Source organism: Oryx dammah, unplaced genomic scaffold (assembly GCF_014754425.2).
Source record: "Oryx dammah isolate SB20612 unplaced genomic scaffold, SCBI_Odam_1.1 HiC_scaffold_27, whole genome shotgun sequence".
NCBI classification, from domain to species: Eukaryota; Metazoa; Chordata; class Mammalia; order Artiodactyla; family Bovidae; genus Oryx; species Oryx dammah.
In genome coordinates this window covers 51,545,642-51,573,272 of record NW_024070211.1, presented here as the reverse complement: position 1 = coordinate 51,573,272, position 27,631 = coordinate 51,545,642, and the positions used below count along the sequence as shown (strand labels likewise).

Genomic DNA, 27,631 nt, shown 5'->3' with positions numbered 1-27,631 from the left:
TGACCCTTGAAATTTTATAAATGTGAAGCATATGAAACTGTCTTTGGTAAAAAGAGACAAGGTCAGCTCCAAATGTTCCTGTCTCCTGCAGGGTTTGCCATTAGAGAATGAAGGCAAATTGCCAGTGCCTGTGTTCATGAATCTTCTTTATCCTCCTCTGTTTTGGTTGTGGGGCCAATCCTAGTGATTTTACAAGGTGCCTGCTGTGTTCCTGAGTAAAATAAAATGTGCAAAATACACTTGCCTTCAGCTTGTCCTCACCCACGGGAGATATCCAGGGTGATTAATAGCCAGATTCCTAACTGCTGCTCAAGCCACTCCTTAGATAGTGTAGTGTTAATCGCAGCAAAGTTATCCTTTCAAGTGAAAATGCTGGCAGGTCCCTCTGGGCTTTATTGTACTCCCCAGATATTTGCCCTAATTTGAATCTTAAGGTTAATTTCCAAACTTTAATTTATCTGATTTTTCAAAAAAAAGTAATTAATACTGCTGAAAAGATAAGTAACCTTTTAAAGATCCTTTTAAGCAATTTCAGTGGTTTGGAGAACATTCAGGATAGGAATCTGTCTCTTCTCTAAACCAGGAGAACATGCGTGGAGACAGGAACATTTGGAGCTGACCTTGTCTCTTTTTACCAAAGACAGTTTCATATCCTTCACATTTATAAAATTTCAAGGATCAGAGATCCCAGTTGAATGTTATAAGAAGCTATTCGGTCAAACATGGCACAACTTTTCAGTACACCTACTTGAGCGTTCCTATTTTTGGACTGCCTGAAACACCGAAAACCTTTTAATGCCCTGAAATTAACATAAACTGGGAGAACACAATAAAATAATTTTAGAGCTGGAGAGAATCTACAAATCGTCTGAAACAAGGCTACCATTTTATCAGACAAAAAATTTTCATGATGTGATTTTTTTTCCAAAGCTATTACTTTTTTTACATAAAGTAATATAAGCATATGGTTCAAATGTCAAAAGGCACAAAACACTGGGCAGTGGAAAATAAACATTTCTCACTCCCAGTCACACAGTTTGTGCCCTTGGAAGGGAAACCAGTGTTACCATCTTTTTATGATTTTTCCAGAAATAACTTATACTTAAGATGACACTATATCAGCAAGAGAACCAGACCTGGCAAGGCCAGAGAAGCCATCAATTAATCACAATTTAATAATTAACATAAAGCAATAGTGTAACTTTTAATTCCTACCTCAATTCTGTTGCTTACTCTCTTGGATGAGTTAATCTCTCTTCTTCACTTCCCCACCCATATCATGGAATGAATGATCCCTACCAGGCAGGATGTCAAGATAAAGTCATGTTCCAAAACTCCAGATACACTCCTTGATTTTGATTAGGAAAAAAATATAATCTTTTTTTCTATCTACTTGCATTTCAAATGCAGAGAATGAAATCTTATCATGGTAGGATTGAAGGTGTCTATAGACTACATATGAAAAGGAAGCATGTGTTATGGTGTCTGCTTTCATAGCACTATCACTCTACCTTTCCTGGTCTTGGTGAAGTTGACTGGGTTCTTCCTTAATCACCCTCATTTCATTATTAGTTTCATCATTAGTTTTGTTTTCTTTTGTCTTCTCTAAGACCACTTCATATTAATACAACCTGAAAGTCAGATGCCTCCTCCATATGTACTACTTTCAAAGACGGTATGCAGAAAATATTATTGAGAGAGGAAGAGATTTTTTGTTTAATAATATTGATGATGCAACTAAAATATAACCAGGCAAAAATGGAGAAAATGGTGTTAAGAATTGCTCATCTGTGGGGCTGGTAAAATTCAAGGGACTGCTTGGTTTTCTGAGACCTAGAAAATTACTCAGTTCAGTTCAGTTCAGTCGCTCAGTCATGTCCAACTCTCACTCAAATTTAAGATCCAAATATTGATAGTTTAAACAAAGGATTTTATTGGTTTATATTATTGAGAAATCCAAAAACTGAGCAGGCTTTAAAAAACAACTGGTTCCATAATGTCAACAAAGACATACTTTCTATTACTGTGCACTTTCCTCTACAATGTGCTTTTCTGCTAAAATTGTCTCTTTTCATAGTTTTAAAAAGGTCGTCAGAAAAAGCTCTTCGCTGTTTGCTTCTTAATTCATATTTACCAAGACAGAAAGTACTTTTGAGGCAACTCCCATGGATTAGAGAGAAGAAACTTCCCCCCAAAACAGCCTGCAACTGTCTCCTTAACCTCACTTGTCTCTAATTTGTTCAGCTGCCTACTCTGAACCAATCACCTGGACAAGAGTATGTTATATTGCTGATTGGCTTAAAACAGTCTGAAATTAACCCTGCAGCTGGGCAAATCCGCCCCAAACAATGCTGGAAAATTGTTTATTTAGAAAGTAGAATGAGGCCTGGATGACAAGGAGGGATCTTACAAATGTCAAATACAGCTCTTGTTAGCACCTTCTCTCTGCATATCTATTCTATGTCACTCTCTTAGTCTGGCTCTATATACAAGGTTTTTTAAATTTTGAATCCCTCATAAATTTGATTTACACATGGCTGAGGCTTGTTCTGGAACAACTCCCAAACCAAATACCTGTGATTTTGCAAATCCAATTTATATCACTCATGTATAACTTTTTCAACATAGTTTAAAATTCTCAAATGATATCATCCAATTGGCTTAGTCTAACGTATAGATGGACACTCATCATAGACCTCCACACGCTGGTCCTCAACTCTTGCAGCCCAAGGAGTAGGGTCATCTGATGTAATCATGGGTGACTTGGCCCATCTGTTCAGCAGGGTCTGTGGGTGGGGACAGTTTCTTTTAGAAGGGGATGTGGGCAGAAAGGAAATTATATACATCTCTAGCCAGAAAAATCCCAGGGGTGAAAATATTAGGAAGAAAATGGCACCAAATTTAAAGATAAAAGGAAAACTACCACCATGATTCAAAGTTCAACTGGGTGACTGATCACAGACTTCTGTTTTAATCACTATTTTAGCCTTATAATCTTGGAAATTTACTTTGAAAAACACTGAAACACTCTTCAAGCAGAAACTTTATAGAAGAAAACAAACTTTGATCAAAAATCTAGAACCTAAAAAGATATTTATGCTCAGTATATCTCAGGTACTGAAAAGTATGAATGCATAGCTGCATTTTATGCCTTACTTGCAGATGAACTTCCTCAAAATGAGTTTGCACACTGAAAGGGCTAACAAAACACCCCAGTAGAATTTCTCCCAACATAATGGCATTTCACTTTTAAGTAAATTACCATTTTCATCTCCTGATGTCTAAAAGAATGTTAGAGATTCCCACCCATTCCCAGACTAACTCAGATGTGTTCACTGTCAAAGGGGAAATTTCCAAGTTCTCATAGGTGCTTGTGGGTGGCTCTGAGGCAAGAAAGTGAAAATGATAGTCATTCAGTCATGTTCAACTCTTTGTGATCCCGTGGACTGTAGCCCACAAGGCTCCTCTGTCCATGGAATTCTACAGGCAAGAATACTGGAGTGGGTTGTCATTCCTTTCTTCAGGGGATCTTTCCGACCCAAGGATTGAACCTGGGTGTCCTGCATTGGCAGGCAGATTCTTTACAGTCTGAGCCACCAGGGAAGCCGACTTTAGGTAGTGTGCTGCTGCTGCTGCTAAGTCGCTTCAGTCATGTCCAACTCTGTGCGAGCCCATAGACAGCAGCCCACCAGGCTCCCCCATCCCTGGGATTCTCCAGGCAAGAACACTGGAGTGGGTTGCCATTTAGGTAGTGTAGCAATATCAAATCTTGTTTTAATCATATAAATGTCTATTTTATTTTTCTCACTCTAAATAACCATTCAAAGAATTTTTTTTTAATTCATTTGGGGTAACTCCTTTTTTTAAAATAAAAAAAAAATTTTTTTTTACATCATTGAAATAGCTAGAACTTTTTTTTTTCCCCCAAGAGTTTTGTTGATATTCTTAATTGCTCTTATTAGCATCTGAGGCGAGAAGCATGTGGCTATCAAAGTAGTACAACCAAACCTCTCTGCTGGAGCAAAAGAGGAATGCTGGAAGCTGGAGAGAGAAGTTGTTCTTCCCTTTCTTATAATGCATTCAGGCTTATTTAGACCCAAATAACAATCTGACTGGTTACTATTTTAATTGTGAATGAATTAGAGAAAGGACTCCCCTTAGCCCCCATAAATCTGGAATGGACTGGGCTGAGAGTATCCACACTTCTCTCTGAGACTTAGAGACTCCACCAAATGTCTTCTCAACAGTTCTAGTATTCGAATTAAGAAGCCATGGCTTAGACTAGTCCAAGATATCAAAAATAATAAAAGAAACTTGAACTCAGGGAAAATACAAGAAATTCAGAGAAAATACTTTTTAAAAACTGTTATTTCACCCATGGTTAATTTTGCTTTTAGTTTAAAAGCAAAATGAAGTCCAGGGATAGTTACAACTAAACAATAGTTGAAAAGAAGACTTTATACATAAAGGCTGAATTTTTTTAATCAACATTTCATGCAGCGGCTCCTGCACAGCCTTCCCATTTCTCAAGAGCTTTGATTTGTGGAAATAATGGTTATGCAATTTCCACACATTGTGCTCCAATCACAGCATGTAGGCAACAATGAAATGAAAACAACTAAACACACTTGAAGCTGGAGATTTTGATAAGCTTTTTTTTCACCAAGATTTTTTAGCTTGATATTTTTCCAAGGCACCCAAAATATTCCTATTGAGCTTTAATCAGATATATGTGAACACAGCAAAGTGTCTTGTTTTCTTATACCTATGGCAGCAGCACTGGTTAATCTAGCTGTAAAAAATTAACCAAAAGAAACTATTGGACTGTGAGAATCCCACAGTTGACAGATCTTTGGTCTTTCTCTTTAAAATAAAAATCTTTGCCATATGTTTACAAAAGATGAGAAATGTTGGAGAAAATTAATTTCCTTAGGGCATAATGCTGCATACAGCCTTTCAGAGAGAGAGGTCTCTGGCATTTTCTGTGAGGACTTGGTTCAAGAATCAGCGTAGCATTGGATCTGCACAAAGATGATATCCTCTGGTCCCTATTTTAGTTTTACTCTTTGAACTTTCAACAGTTTATTTATTATTGTTGTTATTATTTTTAATTGGGCACAGATTGTTTCAGGAATCATCTTGGTTCCCTTTTTTGAAGCACTTTTTTTAAAAACAAAACAAAGCAAAACATTTGTTGAGACTGCTTTCTAAAGGGCTCCACCTCCACCACCTGTCACTGTACCGGGGGCTGCAACGTGGACAGCACCCCTCACTTCTAAGTTCAACTGCAGACTGGATGGTGAAAGGCAGAAGCCGAGGAGGTGGAAGTGCAGATTTGGAGGTAGGTGACAATATAAAAATTCCCATATTGCAGATCAGTGATAAATTTTCATACACCTGGAGAAACAAAACTAATCTACCAAATGTAATTCTTTCAGAAGGTTTTTCCCCCTTTACAACTAAAATCCTGGGAATTTCACCTCCTTGACCCATCATTTCTAAGTGATTAATCATAGGTTGATTATTTGTCACTAGATGGCATCATGCAGTGTTTCTTAACAACAGTAATTAAGTTAGCAAAGTTGAAGCTTAGGCCATTTTTTGTTATTTTCTTTTTGGTATGAATCTAAGAATCTCAATCAGATGCTGGGTATTTCATCTTTATTGGATGTGTAGATTTGGCTTTGTAAAATTTGTGTATTGTTTGAGATTCTCTTTCCTTGGTATATCTGGGTGATACGTGAAGCCAGTAACTAGTCTTATATAAATAATAAATTAGTTCTTCCTCTAAATTCTCTTCCAAGTCACATACACAAATATTTACCTATAGAGACTTTGTAGAACTAAAATAAATGTCCTCACATTAAGATCTTTATCTAGACATGCAAGTAGGAAAAGCTATATAAGAGAAACTTTTTTATCTTAGCCTGGTCAATTGAAATCTGGTCATGGATAAGCCATACTGATGGAAAAATATGATAATGATCCGCTGATGCTTTAAACCTGTGAAATGTATAAAGAAAATATGAGTGACTAAATAAGAAAAATGGTTTTAAATATGAGTTAATGATCACAATCTTTTATTCTCCCAGATGTGATAGGTAAGTATGACCATTTTTATTTGTTGTCTTCCAATGAACTTTATATTACTAAAGAATGAATTCTGAATTCCATTTGTAAACAAAACAGGACCAATTTTTCTAATTATAATTATGACAGTAACATGAAAATTTATAAATAATAACATATAATAAATTGTATTATCTTGAATAAGACTAACAAAATAGATGACAGATAAAAAGATAGTGTCTAATATAGTACTTGATATTCTAAATAGTTGTCTTTTTCTATAATATTGCTCTTTTATTTTCATTTTCTTATTTATTACTTGAAAAGTCATTTCCATTTCAATTGTCTTACTTTATTTCATTCATTCATTAAACAAGTATTTAGCTGAGTATTTATGTTGGGTTAGATACTAGAGATGCAAAATATAACACTGAATTTGCCCTCAAAAAGCTTAATTTTTTATGTTGTTAAACATCCATAAAGTACGTTTCAGAATCAATCATGGGAGGTTGGGAGGACAGAATGGGAAAGAGAAAGAGAGGGAGAGGGAGAAAAGCAAGTGAGAGAGAAAGAGAGAATACAGAGTCTTAGACTAGGAAGCAAGATGTGGGGTCACAGCTCTGCCAGGAACTCAAGCTATAGTCCTACTCTTCCCTTATTGAGCATTCAAATAAAATAATTTTACTTGAAGTGCTTTGTAAACTGTAAAATATTTTAAATTTAAAGATTTTTAAGATTTTTAATTTCTCCCTATAAGAATCCCACAATTTTTTAAATATCAACTTAAAAATCAGTCTTTTATCCTGCATTTGAGTGTTTTCTCCCTTTTCAATTCCCATCTATTTCAAAATTCCTACTGCATTAAGAAATTTTAAAAAGCATTAAATGTTCAACTCTCCTTGTAAAACAAAAAGTGAACAGAAGCACCATGATCTTGGAAAGAGAAAAGGCAAGGGGCTAAGCTAAATAGCCCTGTGACCACATCAGACTCTGAAACATGGAGACTCTAGGTTTACCCCCTTACCCTCTTTTAATGTAATCATTCTTGCTGCTTCTCTTGTTTTTTACATATTAAAAAATGTAATTTTAAGCAAATTCTGTTACAATAACATATGTGAAATAAAGAGAGCTCTTGGGAGTTTCATCCAGGTCCTACAACTTCACCCCTTCCACATTTTGATAGTAGAAAAAAACTAAAGAAGGTTCTAACTGATTATTGGATTATGAGATTTGGTACAACATCCCCTGTTCTTACACTAGTTCAGTAGTTTTGCAGAACGCTCCTTATTTTTCTTTAAGGCGGGAAGTATCATATTCTATGCTGGGTAGATCAGAAAACCTTTTTCTACAGGTTGAATGAAGAAATAAATGCATAAGGAGCTCTGAACTCAATGTATTTAAGACCACAAAGAAAGATACATAAAATGGTCAAGTTCCTAACTGGATCTGAGTTTGTATAGAGACAAGTTTTATCTTAGTTTCCTGGTCCATTATCTGGGGATTTTGTCTTCAATTCTGTACTGTATTTTGTTAACTTTTTAATTGTTTAAAATTTATTTTTAATTGGAGGGTAATTGCTTTACAATGTTGTGTTGGTTTCTGCTGTACAATAATGTGAATCAGCTGTAAGTATACATATTCTGCAGTGTATTAAGCAGTATTTTTAGTACGATGATGACTTACCAGTAAAGACAAACTTCTAATTAAGCATCTGAGCTGAAAATGTTCTCTCAATCTATTATATAATATTTGTTTGAAATAGTCTTATTTCATTAGGAAAATAGAAAAAGTGGCTTGGATTCATTTACCTGTAAAAAATGTATGCCTATCCTTATATTGAATGATTAGATTTGTTTTAAAATATTTGTTTACCATCGGACATGGTCTAAGAGAAAACTTGAAAGACTGGAAATGAAAGTTTAGAGATTAAAACATCTAATTACCACATTATTTCTTTCTTCACCTTTATTTTTTAGGTTTATGACATTTTCATCTTTGTTTAAACTATTATTTCAAGCCAACAAGTGTTATAAGAATGACAATATTTATGCACAAGGAACCTAGGAAATGGAATTCTACTTCACTAGTTCCAGAGTCCATAGCTCTTAAGGCTTTTACCATCAGCATATTTAGGTAAAATGATGGTCTTTATCATGAAAGTATATGCACCCACATTTAGCCATAGACAAAACTTCCTGAAAGGAAGCAAAGGTTTTTTTTTGTTTTTTAAGAAATTATTTTGGGAAAGTGTGCTGAAGCTTTTCTCTAAAAATAAAATGGTATTTCATCAGTACTGGTCATTTTTTAGCCACATATGGCAAACGATCACAGATGCTCATAAAACTCTAAAAGGAACTGAATGTTGTTCTCCTCTGAAATGGCAAATATCTTTCCTTTAACTGATTTTAAAACAAAAACAAACTTTACCACACTGATTGAAGATAATGCAGGAATTCATATGGTCCCACCCAAAGTTCCTGCATTCAGAATGTCCTCATGGGTAAGGAGGTTCAAGGTGTTTTTAAGAACAGAACTCTCATGTTTCTCCCTGTTAACAATGGCACTTCCTGTTTTGACCTCTAACCATATTAGGATATCAAACAAGTAAGATGATAGACTTCTCCTTTTTGCACAGTGAAGAGTATTTACTCCCTCTCACAGTGTCTGTAGAGTTCAAAATGAACATTCAGCTCAGTTCAGTTCAGTTCAGTCACTCAGTCATGTCCGACTCTTTGCAACCCCATGAATCATAGCACGCCAGGCCTCCCTGTCCATCACCAACTCCCGGAGTTCGCTCAAACCCATGTCTATCGAGTCGGTGATGCCATCCAGCCATCTCATCCTCTGTCATCCCCTTCTCCTCCTGCCCGCAATCCCTCCCAGCATCAGAGTCTTTTCCAATGAGTCAGCTCTTCTCATGAGGTGGCCAAAGTATTGGAGTTTTGGTTTCAGCATCAGTCCCTCCAACGAACACCCAGGACTGATCTCCTTTAGGATAGACTGGTTTGATCTCCTTGCAGTCCAAGGGACTCTCAAGAGTCTTCTTCAACACCACAGTTCAAAAGCATCAATTCTTCAGTGCTCAGCTTTCTTCACAATCCAACTCTCACATCCATACATGACCACTGGAAAAAACATAGCCTTAGGACTACCCTTTCAGTTTTCACTTTCATGCATTGGAGAAGGAAAGGGCAACCCACTCCAGTGTTCTTGCCTGGAGAATCCCAGGGATGGAGGAGTCTGTTGGGCTGCCATCTATGGGGTCACACAGAGTTGGACACGACTGACGTGACTTAGCAGCAGCAGCAGCAGGACTACCCAATTCTCCTGATGTTCTAGACTCTGATTTAGTTTCCCAACAAGGGTTGTGATTTTCAATAATTTATAGTTATCCAGTCATGAGCCTGGTACTGAAGTCAACAAAATGTGCAATACTCCTCCTCTCAAAAATATATAAAGCTACATATGGCTTCTAAATGACTCCAGTGTCTTACTAAAATTTACTAATACCCTTTAACAGGTTCAGGACTCAGTGATTGCCTTCTTTTAAGCCACCTTCTTTCAAAAAAAGAGAGAAAGTGGAGAGAAAAGGAAAGAGGGAAGAGAGGAAGGAAGGAAAGGAAGGAGGAAGGAAAGTTTGAGGAAAGAAGAAAGAAAAGAAGGGAGAAAAGGAAGGAGGGAGGAAAGAAGGAAGAAAGAAAAAAATTAGAGTGAAAAGATAATCTCCTCAAAGTGAAAAAGAAACTATACTTGCAAGATTCAATACTCTGAGTACCTGTTGCTTCCCCTTCCCCCCCAAAAAAATTTTAAAGCAAATTAAATTCCACTTAGTATAAAAAAAGTCATGTTACTCTTTTTGAAGTAGATACAGATGACAGAAATGCTAAAGATGTAAGTGTACAAAAATAGAGTTACCATATGATCCTGCAACTCTAATCCTGGGCATAAATCTGAACAAAACTACAATTTGAAAAGATACATGCACCCCTATGTTCACAGGAGCACTATTTAAAATAAACAAGACAAAAAAATAAATAAAAATAAAATAAAATAAACAAGACATGGAAAGAAACCTAACTGTCCATCAACAGATGAATGGATAAAGGAGATATAGTATATGTATACAGTGGGATATTACTCAACCATAAAAAGAGTGAAATAATGCCATTTGCAACTATATGGATACACAAAGATCATCATACTAAGAAAAGTAAGTCAGAAAGAGAAAGATAGGACTTCTCTAGTGGTCCAGTGATAAGACTCTGTGCTTCCAGTGCAGGGAGCACAAATTTGATCCTTGGTCCGAAAACTAAGATCCTATATGCTGTGTGGAGCAGCCAAAAAAAAAGTAAGAAAGAAAAAAACAAATATTGTATGATATCACTTATATGTGGAACCTAAAATATGACACAAATGAACTTAACTATGAAACAAATTCGCAGACATGAAGAACAGACTTGTGGTAGTCAGTGGGGGAGAGAGAGTAGGGGAGGATTGGATTGGGAGTTTGGGATTAGCAAATGCAAACTCTTATATTCAGAAAGGATAAACCACAAGGTCCTACTGTATAGCACAGGGAACTATATTCAATATCCTGTAACAAACTAAAATGGAAAAGGATATGAAAAAAATGATGTAATACATCAAATAACAAAAGCATTTTAGAAAGTAATATTCTCAGTCTTTTTTAAAATAGTTCTATATATTGAAAGAGGAAACTATTTTAAGTGGAAAAGCTCAGCAACTATCCTATTTTCTGTGTTATTGTGAGGATGACAGTATATTAGAAGTGAGAAGATATTTTCTTGAAAAAAAAAACCTTATCTCAAAATTAGTCCTTCAATTCTTGAGGGAAGTTATATATTTTTTTAAGCCACAGAAAAGTGATTTGTCAACTTTCCCACCAAATCTTTCCCAGATTCTTTAAGACCTTCTCTGAATATATATGAATATACTACTAAATATATGTATATAATTTAAATGATATATGCATGAGTATAAATGTTTTAGAAAGACTTATATGACTGCTTTCTTTACAATATTCCAGTAATTGGAATAAATATAGTAAAATTAAATTCCTTCAGGCATTTATTATTATCATTAATTATTTTTGTATGGTTTTTAAAAAATGAGAAACTTATATGTTTCAGATGCAAATTCCAGATTGTTTTGCATACTAAATGATACTAAAACAGTAAAGCATTTGCTAAACCAGAAGATAAGCAAAGCACCCTTAAAAGATGCTATTGGTATAGCTAGTAGCAAAGTTGTTAAGACTGCTAATCTCATTCGGAAATCTATGCAACTTGATGAGCAGACGTGCAGAAGATATTAGTGGGAGATCTGAGAAAACCAACAATAATTAGAAAAGTCATTTTTTAGCAGAATGCATTCTAGAGCAAAAATAAGCTTTAGATGCAGAAGACTGTCTGACACAATAAATTGATTAGACTTTCTTGACTAATATTCCTGTAAATGTATAAAACTGAAGCAGAAATGGTGACTGTCAAAAACCAAAGTTTTCCCCCTCTTCCATAGAACAATAAATGCTTGGTAAAAATAACTTTTCTGTGAAAATGATCACCAGTACAAACTTTCCTTATAACATATTTTCCATTAAGTAAGCAAATGATAAATTATCTGATACTCTTGATTCATTATCAGTATCAATCAGGTCAGGGAATTACAAAATAGATAATTTTGTTTTGCTTGTGCTACTCTTCTTATTTACTTATTTAATGAAATACAATTGACATACAACATTATGTTAGTTTCAGGTGCACAACATAGTACTCCAACAATCAAATACGTTACTAAATGATCACAACAAAAAGTCTAGTAACTACATATCCCAGTACAAAATTACTACAGTATTATTGACTCTATTCCCTGTATTTACCTTATACTTGCAACTTAGTTATTTTGTAGCTGAAAGTCTGTATCTCTCAATCCCCTTCAGCTATTTCACCCACCCTCTCCAACTCCTCCTGCCACCCTGGCAATCACCAGTTTGCTCTCAGTATCTCTGTCTGTTTCTGTTGTGTTTGTTTGTTTTTCAGATTCCACATATAAAGTGAGATCATACAGTATTTGTCTTTGTCTAACTTATTTCCCTTAGCATAGGGCCCTCTAGATCCATCTGTTGCAGGAAAGGGGACCCCTTCCAGGGCCCAAAACTGGGCTCTTGTCTAACACTCGGAAAAGAATTGTCCAAGGAGACATGTGCTGACAAAGCAAGAGATTTTATTGGGAAGGGCACCCAGGTGGAGAGCAGTAGAGTAAGGGAACCCAGGAGAACAGTGATGGGATTAGTTTTCGGAAGGTCTTTGGCCAATCATTTTAATTCAGAGTCTTTCCTGGTGGTGCATGCATTGCTCAGCCAAGATGGATGCTAGCAGAGGGATTCTGGAAACTGGACAGACACCCGGTGTCTCCTTTCGACCTTTCCCAAACTCTTCCGGTTGGTGGTGGCTTAATAGTTCTGTATTCCTTATCAGGATCTGCTGTCATAAAACAACTCATGCAAATGGTTACTGTGGTGCCTGGCCAGGGTGGGCGGTTTCAGTGTGCTTCCCCTGACAACTCCCCCCGAGAGACTTCATACTCAAGATACTTCTTGGGAACTGGGGCAGAGGTCTCTTTCTTCTGTAACTTCTTCCTGCTGTGCATGGGCATAGTCCTGCCCAACAGAGCAGAAGTCTCTTTCTACCTGATCTAAATCAAGGTATTTTTTGCCTGAAATCAACATTCACCCATGTAATAACAGCATTTTAGTTTGAAACTGTTGGCTCCTCTCAGAGATGAAATAGAAAGGGGCCAAATAGGAGACCTAACAGGCTGGTCATCACTGGTCCCCAGAAACAGGAGGCAACATTTGGGGTGAGGGCTGCAGGGTTTGTGACTTTTTTTTAATTTTAATTTTTGGATTGGTTGGTGGTGAAGAAACAGAGCTGTGCTCCAGGAATCTTGTGTTTAGTCTGAAGTTACCATCCTCCACCTGGTTGGGGGGGTCCAGTTCTGGAGAAGAATTCAAAGACTTTGTTATGCATATTTCTTTGAGTAGAAACCAGGAGCCTGTCTCAAGGCTGTATCACCATTTGATTGTTTCTCCTCTGTTTCTGTATCCCCTCACTTTCCTGATTAGCAATTGTTTGAATACATCCATTGGAACTCAGGAAAGTTGAAGGAGGCTGAATGAACCCTATATCCTACAGATTAGAAATGGAGAACACACAACAGATCTGAACTCCAGAGCCCCACAGAATCCTACTCAGTTTTAATTTAGGGAACTGGGCAACTATGACTATGATTTAGTTCAGTTCACTCGCTCAGTCGTGTCCGACTCTTCGCAACTCCATGAATTGCAACACACCAGGCCTCCCTATCCATCACCATCTCCCGGAGTTCACTTAAACTCATGTCATCGAGTTGGTGATGGCATCCAGCCATGTCATCCTCTGTCATCCACTTTTCCTGCTGCCCTCAATGCCTCCCAGCATCAGAGCCTTTTCTAATGAGTCAACTCTTCGCATGAGGTGGCCAAAGTACTGGAGTTTCAGCTTTAGCATCATTCCTTCCAAAGAACACCCAGGGCTGATCTCCTGTAGAATGGACTGGTTGGTTCTCCTTGCAGTCCAAGGGACTCTCAAGAGTCTTCTCCAACACCACAGTTCAAAAGCATCAATTCTTCGGCACTCAGCTTTCTTCACAGTCCAACTCTTGCATTCATACATGACCACTGTAAAAACCATAGCCTTGACTAAATGGACCTTTGTTGGCAAAGTAATATCTCTGATTTTCAATATGCTATCTAGGTTGGTCTTAACTTTTCTTCCAAGGAGTAAGCGTCTTTCAATTTCATGGCTTCAGTCACCATCTGCAGTGATTTTGGAGCCCCAAAAGATAAAGTCTGACACTGTTTCTACTGTTTCCCCATCTATTTCCCATGAAGTGATGGGACCGGATGCCATGACCTTCATTTTCTGAATGTTGAGCTTTAAGCCAACTTTTTCACTCTCCTCTTTCACCTTCATCAAGAGGCTCTTTAGCTCCTCTTCACTTTCTGCCATAAGGGTGGTGTCATCTGCATATCTGAGGTTATTGATATTTCTCCCAGAAATCTTGATTCCAGCTTGTGTTTTTTCCAGTCCGGCGTTTCTCTTGATGTACTCTGCATAGAAGTTAAATAATATACAGCCTTGACATACTCCTTTTCCTATTTGGAACCAGTCTGTTGTTCCATGTCCAGTTCTAACTCTTGCTTCCTGATCTGCATACAGATTTCTCAAGAGGCAGGTTAGGTGGTTTGGTATTCCCATCTCTTTGAGAATTTTCCACAGTTTATTGTGATCCACACAATCAAAGGCTTTGGTATAGTCAATAAAGCAGAAATAGATGTTTTTCTGGAACTCTCTTGCTTTTTCCATGATCCAGTGGATATTGACAATTTGATCTCTGGTTCCTCTGCCTTTTCTAAAACCAGCTTGAACATCAGGGAGTTCACGGTTCATGTATTGCTGAAGCCTGGCTTGGAGAATTTTGAGCATTACTTTACTAGCATGTGAGATGAGTGCAATTGTGCGGTAGTTTAAGCATTCTTTGGCATTGCCTTTCTTTGGGATTGGAATGAAAACTGACCTTTTCCAGTCCTGTGGCCACTGCTGAGTTTTCCAAATTTGCTGGCATATTGGGTGCAGCACTTTCACAGCATCATCTTTCAGGATTTGAAATAGCTCAACTGGAATTCCATCACCTCCACTAGCATTGTTTGTAGTGACGCTTTCTAAGGCCCACTTGACTTCACATTCCAGGATGTCTGGCTCTGGGTGAGTGATCACATCATCATGATTATCTCGGTCATGAAGATATTTTTGTACAGTTCTTCTGTGTATTCTTGCCACCTCTTCTTAATATCTTCTGCTTCTGTTAGGTCCATACCATTTCTGTCCTTTATCGAGCCCATCTTTGCATGAGATGTCCCCTTGGTATCTCTAATTTTCTTGAAGAGATCTCTAGTCTTTCCCATTCTGCTGTTTTCCTCTATTTCTTTGCATTGATCCCTGAGGAAGGCTTTCTTTTCTCTTCTTGCTATTCTTTGGAACTCTGCATTCAGATGCTTATATCTTTCCTTTTCTCCTTTGCTTTTCACTTCTCTTCTTTTCACAGCTATTTGTAAGGCCTCCCCAGACAGCCATTTTGCTTTCTTGCATTTCTTTTCCATGGGGATGCTCTTGATTCCTGTCTCCTGTACAATGTCACAAACCTCAGTCCATAGTTCATCAGGCACTCTATCTATCAGATCTAGGCCCTTAAATCTATTCTCACTTCCACTGTATAATCAAAGGGATTTGATTTAGGTCATACCTGAATAGTCTAGTGGTTTTCCCTACTTTCTTCAATTTAAGTTTGAATTTGGCAATAAGGAGTTCATGATCTGAGCCACAGTCACCTCCTGGTCTTGTTTTTGCTGACTGTATAGAGCTTCTCCATCTTTGGCTGGAAAGAATATAATCAATCTGATTTCGGTGTTGACCATCTGGTGATGTCCATGTGTAGAGTCTTCTCTTGTGTTGTTGGAAGAGGATGTTTGCTATGACCAGTGCGTTCTCTTGGCAAAACTCCATTAGCCTTTGCCCTGCTTCATTCCGTATTCCAAGGCCAAATTTGCCCTTTACTCCAGGTGTTGCTTGACTTCCTGCTTTTGCATTCCAGTCCCCTATAATGAAAAGGACATCTGTTTTGGGTGTTAGTGCTAAAAGGTCTTGTAGGTCTTCATAGAACTGTTCAACTTCAGCTTCTTCAGCATTACTGGTTGAGGCATAGACTTGGATACTGTGATATTGAATGGTTTGCCTTGGAAACAAACACAGATCATTCTGTCGCTTTTGAGATTGCATCCAAGTACTGCATTTCGGACTCTTTTGTTGACCATGATGGCTACTCCATTTCTTCTGAGGGATTCCTGCCTGCAGTAGTAGATATAATGGTCATCTGCGTTAAATTCACCCATTCCAGTACATTTTAGTTCGCTGATTCCTAGAATATCGACGTTCACTCTTGCCATCTCTTGTTTGACCACTTCCAATTTGCCTTGATTCATGGACCTGACATTCCAGGTTCCTATGCAATATTGCTCTTTACAGCATCGGATCTTGCTTTTATCACCAGTCACATGCACAACTGGGTATTGTTTTTGCTTTGGCTCCATCCCTTCATTCTTTCTGGAGTTATTTCTCCACTGATCTCCAGTAGCATATTGGGCACGTACTGACCTGGGGAGTTCTTTCAGTATCCTATCATTTTGCCTTTTCATACTGTTCATGGGATTCTCAAGGCAAGAATACTGAAGTGGTTTGCCATTCCCTTCTCCAGTGGACCACATGCTGCCCCCCGCCCAGGGCATGGCTTAGTTTCACTGAGTTAGACAAGGCTGTGGTCCTAGTGTGATTAGATTGACTAGTTTTCTGTGAGTATGGTTTCAGTGTGTCTGCCCTCTGATGCCCTCTTGCAACACCTACCATTTTACTTGGGTTTCTCTTACCTTGGACGTGGGGTATCTCTTCACAGCTGCTCCAGCAAAGCACAGCTGCTGCTCCTTACCTTGGAGGATGGGTATCTCCTCACCACCGCCCCTCTTGACCTTGCACGTGGAGTAGCTCCTCTCAGCTCTCCTGCACCTGCGCAACCACCACTCCTTGGACCTGGGGTAGCTCCTCTCGGCCGCTGCCCCGGGCCTTAGATGTGGGGTAGCTATGACTATGATACCAATACCAAGAGTCACTCAGTCGTGTCCGACTCTTTGCGACCCGTGGACTGTAGCCCACCAGGCCCCTCTGTCCATGGGATTCTCCAGATAAGAATACTGGAGTGGGTTGCCATTTCCTTCTCCAGGGAATCTTCCCAACTCAGGGATCGAACCCAGGTCTCCCGCATTGCAGGCAAACACTTTAACTTTTGAGCCACCAGGAAAGCCCTATGACTACGATAACTCCTGTCAAAATGGGGCATAGGACTGCCTCAACTTGGAGAATAGACACTGAATTGGAAGTATTCCTGAGTTCTAAGTCCTAGATCTGAGCTTTGTATAATTAAATCTCAATCCCTTGGTCTGCCATTTTGTTGTAACAGACCCAATTAGAACTAGCTGGAGGAGGGATAAATTCCTGGAGGAGGAATTTTAATAGACAAAATAAACCTCATTTCTTTTTAGAAGAATAGGCCTGAAACCTAGTCTGGACCTGGCACTTCAGGGAGACTTGTAGCCAGGTAGCCAGTTGCCTAGTTTTATAAAAAGTAAGGCTGCAGTTACTAGCTTCCAGCAGACATTGTTTTGAGAATGGTGGCATCTAAGCCTGACATGACTCAGAAAACTCAAGTGTTTAGCAATACAATGTCTAATCTGAAATTACACCCATAATATAATTTCTCAGGATATCTGGAAAATAGTTATTTCCCAGGATGTCTGAATTGTCACTGCTCTATTTTGACTTTTAATTGTAAATTTTTTCTTAATAGCCAAAGCAGATGTCACCATCAATGACGTCAGTGTTTCTCTAGGTATGAGACAATGCAAGAATTGGAGCTCATAAAATCTTCTCCTGAAAAGATCTATCTGAAGGCCTGTCCTGCCAGTTTTTCCCAGAGCACAGAGTGCCTCATTCCTGATTTTCACCCTGAACTCCTTTCAGGGGATTTGAAGGTCAGTGGTTGCAGTGGCCATGATTTAATCTTTGTAGATGTAGATGGCAAGTGTCAGTTTTCAGTTGGCAGAGCCCCTTTTTGCTCTTAAACTTGACCATGATTTTGAGGGGGGCATTTCATGACCATTTTATCTCATGGTGCTGAGACTGTCCATTCTCAGGTTTGGCAAAGATTTTGCTGACAGGCCACTCAAATGTGCTTTACTGGACTAGGCCATGAAACGGTATCCAAAATTCTCTGGACCACCTGTCTTACTAGCCTCTTGGTCCAAGAAAATATTTCTTCTTTTTGCTTCTTCCCATATCTAGAGTTACACTGTTACCATCATCGATCTCATATGGAACTATACATTATTCTATCAGAGGCCTCAGTCACACATTTGGCAGTGTAAGAAACAGTAATTTTATAAAACAGGTGAAATACAAATAACATAGCCAGCAGTATTAGTAAAGTCACAAGTAAGACTTAAGTTAAGAGCTTCCATTAGATGTAGCCCAGTATGTCTCAGGTCATCTGACTTAGTCTACTCTGTAGAATCTTTATCTTCCAGGGAAATTACATATTGGCACCACCATCTATAAGGCACATAGCCCAGTTTTCTAGTGTTACTAGACTGATTATCCTTAGTATGATTTAATTGTTTCCAACACAGAGGAGACTTTAAACCTAAATTACCATAGCCTGGTGTTATCTATATAAATCCATCCCATAATTGTGGGAGATTTTTTCTTCCTTTGCTGAAAATTTTCCTGTTGCTCTGATTGAGTTTGAGTAACAGAAAAAAGCTCAAATTTATGGCCAGAGTCAGAGCAGGCATTATTAATTGGCCTAGTGAGGAGATTCCATCTAGTAACATCACAGTGACCTGAATATGACTGTAATTTTTTTTTAAGTAAATTTTTTCAAGGCCAACCAGTTAGAGTCTTGTAGTAGAGACATTTATGAAGTTAACCTAGAACTAGACACAGGTAATTGGCCCAAAACCCAACAAATGGATTGCTAAAACTAGCATAGAATCAGGCCTATGATAAAAAAGCATTTGATTTATATGCAAAGGTCTAAGAAGTCAAGAAAACATTAGAATGATCATACGAATCAGGTCCAGCATCTTGGGCAAGCTGTCTACCTCTGATGTTGTCTTCTCATCCTGGTGTATTGTAGTTTCTCCTGATAAAAAAAGTCCTTTCATCCAAGTTGGAGACAGTCCCTTAAATTATGTCTTTTTTCAGTCCTGGTTGCAGGTCATGAGGTATCTGATCTTCATCCAAAGATAAGATTACTGAGATAAGCTTCAGAAACAAACTTAGGGTGTTTTCTAAGAATTAAATTTTACATTAATATCACATAACAGCAAAGAATTATCCAAGAAATGAGTCTTACTACATGCAGACCTTCATTAACAAACTGGGGTTCAATATTTATTGAAACATCTTTTTCTCCCTAAAATTGCCCTCATTTTTATCAAATATAACCAAATTAAGGCTAGTTTGTTTGCAACATAAGTCTGTTCTCACTAATTTTGGCCTGATGATTTATATAACCATAATTGATCATAGACTTTTTATTTTGTTGAAACATTTATAGAGTCTCAGACTGAAATTTTAAAATAAAACAAGGCTGGGAAACTCACACCAAAGGCTTATCACAGATTTTGCCTAACAAATCTAAGTGAATTCTTTCCTTTTTTAAGGTCTCAAAAATTCCTTGAGATTTTTGTACATGTTAGTGAGATAACCTTTCTAATTCATTTGATAAACTCACTGGAAACCTAACAGTTTCCAATTTCTGGAGGAGTCAGAGAGAAAATATAATTGTTTTGTTTACAATGTATAATTTTACCAAAGTATTGTCATAATTAGTTCGAAAGGAAGGTTTTCCCTACTCCCGGAAAACATAAGATTCAAACCCGTAATTTTTCAGACAGAAACTATAAAAGTTATAAGCATATTCACTGGTTCATTCAGTCCTTCTGTTAACTTTTGTGAAGTCATCAGGTTTTCCATTAGAATACTAGGACATATCAGAATGTTAAGAACTCCATGTAATTTCTAGGATATCTGTATTGGTAATTTTACCATAACTTATAACATGAGCAGATTTATTACTCATTTGATAATTTTTTCATGTAATTTAACCAACCAAATAAACACAGTTTAATATCGCTCTTTGGGATGTTTCAGGGGCCCTCTGAAGCACCTCTAGTTAGCTAGAGGTCAAAAGAACTTCAAAAGAATTTGATTTAGGAAGTTTTATCAAAAAAGGTTTAGAACATTTGGTCAGATTTAGTCAATGCTGATGGGTGTATCGTTTAGCTTGCTGATATGTCACAATGGGCATATATAACAAGGCTCAAGGTCTAGTGAAAGTCAGCTCCACCGTCTTGGACCTAACTGGCTTTAACCAGTTTTCTTATGGCTGTGTCAAAATCTCTTTATCTAACTAATTGTAATCCAATTTTAGAAAATCCTGATCATGCATAACTCTTTTTAGTATTTTTCATACCCTTTTTTTTTTTTACCTGAAAACACACTTCCTACTTTCCTCTAGCAACCAAGAACTAACTTTTATATTAGCATTTTATAGACTGTTGAGCAGAAATACCAGTGATAATTTTTAAAACCCTCGCTTTTTTAGAACATTTTAGGATAGCACCAAACATTATTCACTTATACTCCAAAATCTCTTTGTTTCTCTGTAAAAGGAAATTAGTGTTTAGTAGTAAATGTTTCAAAATCTTTTTTTATTTGGAAATGACCTAACTATTCAATACAATTCTAACACTTAGCACACTTAGCACAACCCTTAGAAATTCAAGTTACGCCAATCTGGAGAGACTATTTTAGACATATATTTCTAAAGAATAATTATTAAGGGATCAAGACCATCCCCACGGAAAAGAAATGCAAAAAAGCAAAATGGCTGTCTGGGGAGGACTTACAAATAGCTGTGAGAAGAAGAGAGGCCAAAAGCAAAGGAGAAAAGGAAAGATATAAGCATCTGAATGCAGAGTTCCAAAGAATAGCAAGAAGAGATAAGAAAGCCTTCGTCAGCGATCAGTGCAAAGAAATAGAGGAAAACAACAGATTGGGAAAGACTAGAGATCTCTTCAAGAAAATTAGAGATACCAAGGGAAGATTTCATGCAAAGATGGGCTTGATAAAGGACAGAAATGGTATGGCCCTAACAGAAGCAGAAGATATTAAAAAGAGATGGCAAGAATACATGGAAGAACTGTACAAAAAAGATCTTCACAACCCAGATGATCATGATGATGTGAGCACTAATCTAGAGCCAGACATCTTGGAAAGTGAAGTCAAGTGGGCCTTAGAAAGCATCACTACAAACAAAGCTAGTGGAGGTGATGGAATTCCAGTTGAGCTATTTCAAATCCTGAAAGATGATGCTGTGAAAGTGCTGCACTCAATATGCCAGCAAATTTGGAAAACTCAGCAGTGGCCACAGGACTGGAAAAGGTCAGTTTTCATTCCAATCCCAAAGAAAGGCAATGCCAAAGAATGCTTAAACTACCGCACAATTGCACTCATCTCACAAGTTAGTTAAGTAATGCTCAAAATTCTCCAAGTCAGGCTTCAGCAATACGTGAACCGTGAACTCCCTGATGTTCAAGCTGGTTTTAGAAAAGGCAGAGAAACCAGAGATCAAATTGCCAACATCTGCTGGATCATGGAAAAAGCAAGAGAGTTCCAGAAAAACATCTATTTCTGCTTTATTGACTATGCCAAAGCCTTTGACTGTGTGGATCACAATAAACTGTGGAAAATTCTTAAAGAGATGGGAATACCAGACCACCTAACCTGCTTCTTAAGAAATCTGTATGCAGGTCAGGAAGCAAGAGTTAGAACTGGACATGGAACAACAGACTGGTTCCAAATAGGAAAAGGAGTATGTCAAGGCTGTATATTGTCACCCTGCTTATTTAACTTATATGCAGAGTACATCATGAGAAACGCTGGACTGGAAGAAGCACAAGCTGGAATCAAGATTTCTGGGAGAAATATCAATAACCTCAGATATGCAGATGACACCACCCTTATGGCAGAAAGTGAAGAGGAGCTAAAAAGCCTCTTGATGAAGGTGAAAGAGGAGAGTGAAAAAGTTGGCTTAAAGCTCAACATTCAGAAAATGAAGATCATGGCATCTGGTCCCATCACTTCATGGGAAATAGATGGGGAAACAGTAGAAACAGTGTCAGACTTTTTATTTTGGGGGGCTCCAAAATCACTGCAGATGGTGACTGAAGCCATGAAATTAAAAGACGCTTACTCCTTGGAAGAAAAGTTTTGACCAACCTAGATAGTATATTCAAAAGCAGAGACATTACTTTGCCGACTAAGGTCCGTCTAGTCAAGGCTATGGTTTTTCCTGTGGTCATGTATGGATGTGAGAGTTGAACTATGAAGAAGGCTGAGAACCGAAGAATTGATGCTTTTGAACTGTGGTGTTGGAGAAGACTCTTGAGAGTCCCTTGGACTGCAAGGAGATCCAACCAGTCCATTCTGAAGGAGATCAACCCTGGGATTTCTTTGGAAGGAATGATGCTAAAGCTGAAACTCCAGTACTTTGGCCACCTCATGCGAAGAGTTGAATCATTGGAAAAGACTCTGATGCTGGGAGAGATTGGGGGCAGGAGGAGAAGGGGACAACAGAGGATGAGATGGCTGGGTGGCTTCACAGACTCGATGGACATGAGTCTGAGTGAACTCCGGGAGATGGTGATGGACAGGGTGGCCTGGTGTGCTGAGATTCATGGGGTTGCAAAGAGTCGGACACGATGAGTGACTGAACTGAACTGAACTGAATAGAGCTTATCTAAAAGCTCATATTTCATTTACATTTTTTTTTTACAAGTTTCTTCACTCGAGGTGATGTCCTTGTTGACAAACTTGTAAATGATATGATAATATTTAACTTATATTAAACCTAGGTACAGTGAATATATTCTACTTAATGTTAATTACTCTAAGACATGTCTATATTAGATAGATCAACAAACAAACATTAATATCAGGTATTTAATGCTGAATATTTCCCAGTTCACGTGAACCTGAAATTTATTGTTTAATTAAAAACTATTTGATTTGTAAGCGCTTACCTTTCTTTATGCCAATTAAATAGGGCTCATTTAGAAATCAACCTCAAAAATATTACCCAGAGACAAAGATATACCAAGACATATTTAGACAGACACAGCGCAAGATCGAGCTTCATTTTCTAAGTTTTTAGTCATGAATTAGATATCACAATATAAAATTTAATAGTTTATTTTATAAAGTTAATAAGTAAAAGTTTAATAAATAAAACTTTTAAAGGCTTTTTTCCCATTTTTCCTAAGTCTCAGGGGTTAGAGATGTCTAGATAAGTGTTCCTGAGAGCAGAGCCAGAGCCCTGGTCTCAAGGCACAGGGAAAGAAAATCAAGTTCTAACAAAATGGTGGCAGGTCTAAGCCAAACGGTAGGCAGACAAGCAAAATGGCAATCAAAAATCACAACACAGTACACAGAATTAAAACACACATATAGACCTGGCAGGCCTCATCACACACTCCCTTAAATATAAGAATCAAAGGGAGGAAAGGAAGCCAGGTTGAAAGAGGAAGGGGGAGGAGGACGGAGAGGGGGGCGAAAGGGGTGGCCTTACAGATGTCTCCTGCCACATGCAGAAACCCAGGCATTATGCGACTTTACCCTGGGCCTCCAGAGAAGGGAGGACTGGAACTCAGCCCTACCATGTTGTCACAAATGGCACAATTCATTATTTGGGGCTGAGTAATAGATAATTTTTTTAATTAATAAATAAGATATACATTGTGGCCGTGGTAATCCTTCCAATTCGAGGAGACAATGAACATCTAGGATTGCTTTTGTCTCAAAAAATCAATTGCTCAGCAAGCACAGTTTTAGATGGTGAGTGCTTCAGAGCAGGAACTAAGGAGTCAGTCTGTATTTTAATTATTATATGGTACTACAAACTTACCCCCAGGGCAAACTGTAGTTTTCTCCTGTTTAAACTTAGATGGTAACAGCTCCAACTTTGTAGGGTTGTTCAGAGAATTAGCTGAGATAATTCATGGTTAGTTCAAAGCCTGGGCCACAGTAGACATGTTATTATCAGTTCCAATAACATTGTTGTTGATTATGATGATGATGATGTATATCCTACAAAGATTCTGAACTTCTTCCTGAGGTTTTAGTTTTACCTGAGACTGAAAGATAAATCTCCCCTGCCTCACCCCTTCATGTCCTTAAGAACTTAATACCTACACAGAAGTAAAAGGTTAGGATTCCACTCTCCTGTTCCTAGCACCTTCACACATCAGTAGTGTTTACTTAAGGAGTATGCAGACACGAAGAAAGAAAAGACCATTCCTGAACATATGGGAACCACACCTGAAGGGGAGAACCCACGAACTAGCACTCTCTTCTTAGATTTGTTCACTTTGCAGTGAAAACAGCATGCCAAAGCTCTGAGACTGGTCACTTCAAAGGTGTAAATATTGAGGTGGGATATATCTCAAACACAAAGACAAAGTTCTGTAGAGTTTCATAAAATTATAAAGTGAAGTTTGGAAGTATCTGTGCTGAGGAAACCAAAGAGAGTTAACAGGCTATAAAAATCACAAAAGCTTGAATATGCAGTGGGGTAGGACTGATGGGGAGCTATTGTTATACTATTTAGGAACAGCAAACCCCTCCCAAAAGACCTCCCCAGGAAAACTTCAGACTGAGGCAGGCTAAGACAGTTTTGACCAACCTAAAAAAGATAGAAGAAAATGTATTTAAGGTAGAGCAGAATTGCCTCCTTTCTTTTTGAACCTAGAGCATCTTGAAAAGCTGTTGCCAGAGTGAGTCTTATGTCCAACCCACTGCAGGTTTAAAACGTTACCAAGGACTTCCCTGGTGGCTCAAATGGTAAGGAATCTGCCTGCAATGTGGAAGACCAAGGTTGGATCGCTGGGTCAAGAAGACCCCCTATTGGAGGAAATGGCAACCCAATCCAGTATTCTTGCCTGGAGAATCCCATGAACAGAGGAACCTAGCAGGCTACAGTCCAAGGGGTAGCAGAGTCGGACTCGACTGAGCGACTGACCTTAGAAAGGATAATAAATAACCCTCTGTAACCTGCTTGTGTATTTCCTTATATTTAAAACTTTAAATTTGATGTCGTGGGGTATGGCACTCAACCAAGATTCAGTGATGGCAGAGCACTTCCAGGGTATTAGTAAAATATTTTGTAGAAGACATAAATCTGAATTTCTACATTTTAGAAACTGATTATCCAAGGAGAAATTTTGCCACCTTTGATTTTGAGATTCTTATACCTTGTTCCTTTTCTCTTCCAATCTTCTTTCTCATGTTTTTAATAGAGTAGCAAATCCAGGAACTATTAACTATAGTGAATGTTACGGAGTCCAAGCTCTCTCTGCTTGTCACTTGAGAGGCCAATAAATCCCACAGATGAGGTGTTGAAGTAAGGGATATGACTTTATCTGGAAAGCCAACTGAAAAGATGACAGACTAATGTCTCAAAGTAACCATCTTGTTGAGGCCTGGGTGCCAGGTTCTTTCATGGATTGGAGAGAGGGAGAGGTAAGGAAACAAAGTAAAAAGACCATTTAATTCTTGCAAATATCTCTTAGAATGGCAAGTCTCAGTCAGAGGTATGTGTTAATTTTCTCCCTTTACAGTCATTCACAAGTGGGCATGGTCAAATTATCTCCCTGTGAGCTAAACAAAGCACTTTAGTTTAAGGTCAGGCAGAGGGGACAGGATTCTCTGAGGCAGGCCATTACATATGATTGTAATAACAAAAATGGCAAAAACAGGGCTAAAGCCTTAACTTAGAGTCAAAATTAACTCTTCCCAGTTACACGAAGTTTAGCACATAGAAAGTTAAATTACTGATGTTTGTTGTATCCACAGGGAATTAGTTCATTTGAAGCTTTAAATTGTTTGATCTGTGTTTTTTAAAGGAGGTTATAAGGAGTAACAAAACTCAAGTGACTAGTTCTTTGCATCTTTCTAAACAGTTTAAGTGTTCATCTGGGTATTAATAAATCAATAGTATAGTCCTACTGTAACTGTAATTTTAAGGAACCAAATAATACAAAGATTACAAATTCGATTTTGAAACTGGTCTCAGATTGGGACTTGAACCTAGATGGATTTGGAACCCAGCCAAAATTCAGACTGAGACTTGAACCGGTTCTTTGTCTCAGTGCAGAAAGAATTCAGAGAGGAAAAGTGCTAGGTAAGAAGTAGGTTTACTGAGAGAGATACACACTCCATGGACAGAATGTGGATCATCCTCTCAGAAGCCAAGAAGCCTTGGAAGATACACATCCCATAAACAGGGGTCCTGAAATATGGGGTGGTTAGTTTTTGTTGTTGTTGTTGTTGTTCAGTTGCTAAGTTGTGTCTGACTCTTTGAGATCCCATGGACTACAGCACGCCAAGCTTCCCTGTCCTCCTCTATCTCCTGGAGTTCGCTCAAATTCATGTCCATTAGGTCAGTAATGCTAGTTCATATTTATGACCTGGGTAATTTCATAGGCTAATGAGTGAGAGGATTATTCCAGCTACTTGGGGAGAAGGGGTGGGAATTTCCAGGAATTGACCACTGCCCACTTTTTGGCCTTTTATGGTTGGCCTTGGAGCTATCATGGAAAGAGAAGCCTGGAGTGCTGCAGTCCATGGGACTACAACAAGTTGGACATGACTGAGTGACTGAACGGAACGGAACTTGGCGCTATCATAGCACCTGTGGGTGTGTCATTTAGCATATGCTAGTGTTTTACAATGAAAGTATAATAATGATCAAGGTCTATTGAAAGTCAAACCTTCTGTCATCTTGGGTCTAATCGGTCTCATCCTCAAGCAGTTATATTATTCTTTTAAAGATTGTGCTCTGCCCCCTTCCTCCTGTCTCTCGAGATTTCCTTAAATTCTGAGATTCTAGGATGATGTAGAAGATTGGATGTATAACACAGTTATCAGGCAATATCATATAATGTATTATGCAAAAGTGCAGAATTCATATCTGTGTGTGTGTGTGTGTGTGTGTGTGTGTGTGTAGTTTGCTTCATCTGGGAGGAAAACTTCTTCTTTTACCTTCTTAGTTCTCTGGCTGGCCTAAGAATTAAACTGACATAAGACAAATTAACAGAAGGAAAAGATACACATTTATTTATTTATTTATTTATTTATTTATTTTTACATTTATAAGAGTCTTCAGATGTAAAATAAAGACATGAAAAAGCCAACAGGCCCCAAAGTTTATATGCCTTTTTACACAAAAAAACAATAAATTGTGGGGCTTGGTCTAGGCAGTAAGTTGTGGGACAGTGACTAGAAATTAAATGAAATTAGTGGAAGATAAAGGTTATTAGGAAGCTTGTACAGGTCCAATTCAGCCATAACTCCCAGTCTGGTGATAAAAATGTTCTCTTCCTGATACAGGGAAGGCTCCTTTCTCATTGGAAATTTTGCAAACTGCTTTTAGGTAGAAAGGGGGAGGTCCAACAGTCTTCATACATCTGCTGTTTCTCAAGTACTTTCCGCTCAAAATAATCAATATGCCAAAGTGGCATATTTGGGGCTGGATGTTCTGAATCCCTTCACCTGATACACTTTTCAAATCAAGAAAAAGGAAACAACAACAAAATCTTTTAAATTCTTACTATGAAATAATTTTGAATCCACAGATAGTGGTGCATATGTATGCTGGTTGTTCGTAAAATCATGGTAATTTGCACAGCAAACACACCACAATCCTTCAGTTAATAGCTGGATAAATAGACTGAGGCTTGTGCATAATTTAGTCAGCAAATAAGCAATTTGATCAA

At 38.0% G+C, this 27,631-nt stretch overlaps 1 protein-coding gene across 1 annotated transcript in view; it reads left to right on the top strand.

Moving 5' to 3' along the window:
- Positions 1-5,280: 5,280 nt before the first annotated feature.
- SLC39A10 (solute carrier family 39 member 10) overlaps positions 5,281-27,631 on the top strand; it is a 155,452-nt gene continuing 133,101 nt past the window's right edge. The window contains exon 1 of the mRNA XM_040228893.1: positions 5,281-5,341. The gene's annotated coding sequence lies outside the window, so the exon portion shown is untranslated. The remainder of the gene's footprint in view (positions 5,342-27,631) is intronic.